We start from the raw sequence: 5,574 nt of genomic DNA, 5'->3' as shown, positions 1-5,574 counted from the left end.
CATGGCAATATAAACTAAAAAGAAAAAAACGAACAACCAACCAATGTGGACCTGTATTGACTCAAGGGTATATGAGGAGTTCAGCCCCATGTGTGATGTTTTCAAGGAAACCATAGGCAATTACAAAGGCTTTTCCTGGCAGGCCTCCCTGGGAAGCCTGCCCTCCCCACTCCAAATTTGGTGCATAGAGATTGCCTCTCCATCTCTGAAGTAAGTTGTAATCAAGCCTCAGTTCCCCCTAGTGGGCCATGCTTTTAGAGATAGCTGCATTCTTAGGCCAAATGTCTTTATTTGTAGGCCTCTTTATTTGGGGCCTTTGACTGGAGCTTACCTCAGGTGCCTCTGCTGAAATATTTTTATTGGAGATGGAGTGGACTCGAAGATACTTTTCTTTTTTTTCTTTCTTTTTTAACGTTTTATTTGTTTCTGAGAGAGAGAGACAGACAGTGTGAGCAGGGGAGGGCCAGAGAGAGAGAGAGAGAGAGAGAGAGACACAGAATCTGAAACAGGCTCCAGGTTCTGAGCTGGCTGTCAGCACAGAATCCAATGCGGGGCTCAAACCCATAAACCATGAGATCATGACCTGAGCACAAGTCGGACGCTTAACCAACTGAGCCACCCAGTTGCCTCTCAAAGATACTTTTCTACTCTAGCTCAGAACTTTTTCTCTCCTTCCTTCCTCCAGTCCACAGGTTCATAAAACTGCAGAAGCCTTTTGTTCGGGCTTCCTCTGAAGTGAGATAATCCTTACCTATGTCATTCAGTGTGGAAAGAGAATGAAAAGGACAGGAACTCAGTGCTTTCTCTGGTTGAGCCTCTTGCTTGTATATACTATCAAAGTAAGTGATTAAAGGCTTGATGGTTACTTTCTTATTGGCTTGTTGTCTTAATGGGAAACCAATATCTGGTAGCTGAGCTCTCTTGAATTTCACTAAGCTTCTGACAGTAAACATTAAAAGAATACCTCTAAGAGGTATCTTAGAGATAATAAAGGAATGTCATAATGATAAAAGAACCAATTCTCTATGAAGAAATCACTATCCTATATCTTTAAACATATAATCTATGCGAAGCAAAAATGGACAGAACTTAAAAGACAGTGGTTGCCACCCACCTACTTTTCTTAATAGCTAATAGAAAAGGCAAAACATCGGTAAGGATACAGTGCATTTTAAAAACATAATTAACTAACTTTACCTAACTTGCACAAATGGAACACACTACAAATCAATTTTGAAAGTGATTTGGCACAAATAACTACAGCATGTATGTGCACTGAGCTGTAGTTATTAGTACCAAATCACCCAACACCTCACTATTCCACTCCTAAGAAAATACTATGTAGAATATGTAACTGGTTTCACCAAAGACATGAACTAGAGTGTTCATTAATATACAAGAACCTGGAAACTGACCAATGCTTATTAAGAGAAGTATGAATAAATTATTGTAGCATATGTTTACCTAATCAGGTATGACTCAGTAAAGAAAATAAATTGACTACAGCCACTCAACAATTTGGATAACTTAAAAATACAATATTGAGCGAAATAAGTCAGACACTGAAGTTCATATACTGTATAATTACATTGATACAAAGATAACAAAAAATGGAAGAGCTAATCTCTGCTATGAGAAGTCTGGATACCAATTATCTTTTAGTGGGAGATACAAAAGGGGACATCGTGTGGTCCTCTGATCTTCTTGATCAGTGTACAGGTGACAAATAAGGAAACAATTTAAAAAGCTTAGGGTTTTTTTTTTTTGTCATGTTTTATTTATTTCTGAGAGAGAGAGACAGCGTGAGCAGGGGAGGGTCAGAGAGAGAGAGGGAGATACAGAATCTGAAATAGGCTCCAAGCTCTGAGTGGGCTGTCAGCACAGAGCCCACAAACTGTGAGATCATGACCTGATCTGATGTCGGACGCTTAACTGACTGAGTCATACAGGCGCCCCTAAAAAGTTTAGGGTTTAAAAGACTTCAAGGGGAACCTGAGTGGTTCAGTTGGTTAAGCATCCAACTTTGGCTCAGATCATGATCTCACAGTTGGTGAGTTCAAGCCCTACGTTGGGCTCTGTGCTGACAGCTCAGAGCCTGGAATCTGACTCAGATTCTATGCCTCCCTCTTTCTTTGCTCCTCCCTGACTTGTGTTCTCTCTCTCTCTCTCTCTTTCTGAAAATTAAATGAAAATTAAATTTTTAAAAAGAATTTAACAATAAAAATTTAGAAATAATCACAGAAGAAAAGATATTGTATTGCCCTTATTATCTATGTGAAGTCCATAGAATGGGACTTTAATCTTTCAATGAGAGCTGAGCATGCATTGTATACAGATACTACAAATTGTGTTTCTACTGCCACAGATAAGGTGCTCTTGACAATAAAAGCTGCTGATATAATCACTGCTATTGCTGCATCCAGAAAATTAATGCAGTTGCCACTGTTATACCCAATCCTCTCCTCTCTACCAACTTCAACTAGAAATAAATTACTCAACATATCCTCAGTTCTTCATGTCCCTGGGTTCTGATTCAAAGTGCTAATGGATGATTCATAGCCCCATATTGCATCTTTAAAGGAATCTTGGAAGTTCAGAGCTTCCAGGTAGAAAGATTTGCTCTGCTTCATGAAGAGGAAACTTGTTCAGAAATAGAAACTGGAGGCAAAGAGAGTATTAAGTGGTGAGTTTCATATCTTAATGCATTTGTGCCAGATGGTTCTATTTCATTTTGGTTACACTGAGACCGTATTTCTCAGAATTCCCCTCTGCATATATTCCTAGGTTAGAGCTCACTAACAGTAAAGTTGAGGTAGATTTAGGGAGTAGAGGGAAGCAGCAACAACTATGCTTAGAGGTGGTGATAGGACAGATCCTCAAACCACAAAGAAGTACTAACTATGAAGAGCCAACACGTTTCTATAGGCTTTTACCCTAGCTTCTGTAGCAATCAGTTATTCTAGTTGGGCATTCCTAGCTACCAGATTTACCAGAAAGCTCAGGGAAAGCTGGTTCAGTTGTATCAGGGTGGACAAATATTATATTGTTAAAACAAGCTAATGCCATATGTCTACTGATTAAGAACTTGCTCAATTTTTTCTTAGATATTTTATATTTAGTAAGTAATATTTTTAAAGATTTTTTAGAACAGTGAAAATACTCTATATGATACTATAATGGTAGATACATATTATCATACATTGTCCAAACCAATAGATTATATAGTACCAAGAATGAACCCTAATGTAAACTATGGACTTTGAGTGATAATGATTGTTAATGTAGCTTCATCAGTTGTAAGAAATGTACCCCATGGATGGGGGGTGTTGGTAATGGGGAGGCTATATATGTATGGGAGCAGGACTACATGGGAAATCTCTGTACCTTCCCCTCAATTTGCTATGAATTTAAAACTGCCTCAGAACACAAAATCTTAAAAACTAACTCTTTATAGTTTTAGAACTCAATCTTCCTTCTGACCGTAAGTAGTTTATTAAAAAATTAGGTTAGTAATTATGTTATTATTTGTTAAACGTAGTAAGTTCTTCACTTTCTAACCATAAAAAACTTTCAAATATTTGTCAAACTCAAAAAGAGTGAGTAAATATGAGTTATAATACACACCTTGCAAAACAATTTCTAAATGAATTTCATTTGGAGAATGCTTGTAGAATAATCATTTTCTCTCTCTAAAGATGATGATTGATATTTAAGATATTTAAAAATTTACAATACACAAAATATTAGAGAATGCTTATCTTTGTTTGTTATATCCATTAGAAAATATACTATATTATGTCATTATTTAAGCTTTTTCTATAAATAAATGTATCCCTTAACTTTCTCCAATGTTCCCTTGTAGCATCTTTATAACTTCCTGAAAATGTGGTCACAGAATATGACATTTACCTGAGGGCAATAGTTCTATTCCATTTTACAGCTACAGCTTACGTGTCAGAAGGTGAATATGAGAATCATAAAGCATCTCTCATCCAAAAAAGAAAGGTCAAATTTATGATCCAATGTAAATCCTCAATCAATTGGAAATACCAAGAAATATACTCCTTACACATGGGCCATGTTTTTTAACCTAGATAGAAAAACAAGACACAGTAAAAGATCAAAAGCATTTGCTGAGGTTATGTGTACTTTAAAATAGAATTTCTGGTTTTTATATAGAGCATATATGATCAATAACATTTTTAAATTTTTGGAATCAGTTTATTACTCAATTTTCTTAATTATTTTTTTGTGCATGTTGTAATTAATCATTTTCAAGGTTTCAAATGACTGAAATCTAAACCACTTAGTTTTATTACCTCCTTAAATTCTACTTGGATGTGTAATATATCAGAATAGTATTGAGCTATTTCTCTAAATATTATGAAATTGATGTAGACATTGTTTTGCATATCAATATAGTTTTACTTTGATAACAAAAGCAGTTATTGAGTATCTAAAAGAGACACCGCACTATAAGGTATTATGAAATTTACAAACTTAAATAACACCAATATTAGGTGAGTGGTGGACCATATTTTTATCTTAATTAATGAACAGAATATATATAATTGCTATTCAATGTGTTTTACATATGCATTAAAAAAACACATCTTTGGTTATTTATGACAATGCATTGTAATATACCTTGACTCATCACAGCCTCCCAAACCATTATTTTCCTTTGATTTAGAATCAAGTAAGCGCTTTTAAAGGGGAGAAAGGATTGGCAAATGGGTGATTGTTTGTTTGTCCCCTTGGGGGAAGTAAAAGGAGGTTTCATAACGATAGTGCTTATGTTAAAGCACTATCTATTAAGAAGATTGTATGTTGTTTTTTAAATGCATCAAGTATTTAAAAAATACCACATTTCGGTATCATTGGAAAGAAAACAAACTAAACTTTGATAGACAATATTTCCTAGATGAGTTTGTGCTGTTGTGCACATTGTAGGGGATGGGGGAGACTTAAAATTTGACAAGTTCTTGGGATTGAGGTACAAACAGCAAACAAAATGCAGTCCCTATGGCTTCAAAACCTTACGCAGTCTCTGAAATGCCAGAAGCACTATTTATTTCCTCCCTTTTTGCCTTATTGCACACTGTCCCCAGATGATGTTGTGTGTGGTATAAATTAGACAGACAGTTTATTGAATCTGCTTTTAGTCCATCTTCTATAACACACAAGGCATCACTTTCGAGGTGTCACTTCAGAGAAATAAAGGCAGACTAGAGCAATATTTTAAGTCTGACTGGGTAAAATATGGTTTGGAAAACTACAAGTGCAACATTATTGGGATAGCTCAGCAAGATACACAGCACATTGGATGCAGTTTGAAGTGTGATTATCAAGTCGGTTTCTTGCATTTGCATAAATTCAGGTGGAATAGATATATATCACTCATGAAAAAATGGGGGTTTAGCATAAATGTATTCTATTCAGTTTATGTTTTGCCCTCACTACCATCACTATTTCCAAATCATAACATATGTGGATCTCTGAATTTTTGCTGCATCATGGAGCTGAAGAGACACAAAAAATGGTGAGTTTGGAATACCTTACTCATCCCGGGCA

The sequence above is a fragment of the Crocuta crocuta genome, unplaced genomic scaffold, assembly GCF_008692635.1.
Source record: "Crocuta crocuta isolate KB4526 unplaced genomic scaffold, BGI_CrCroc_1.0 scaffold346, whole genome shotgun sequence".
Taxonomy (NCBI): Eukaryota; Metazoa; Chordata; class Mammalia; order Carnivora; family Hyaenidae; genus Crocuta; species Crocuta crocuta.
Note: the sequence above shows the minus strand (reverse complement) of the source record.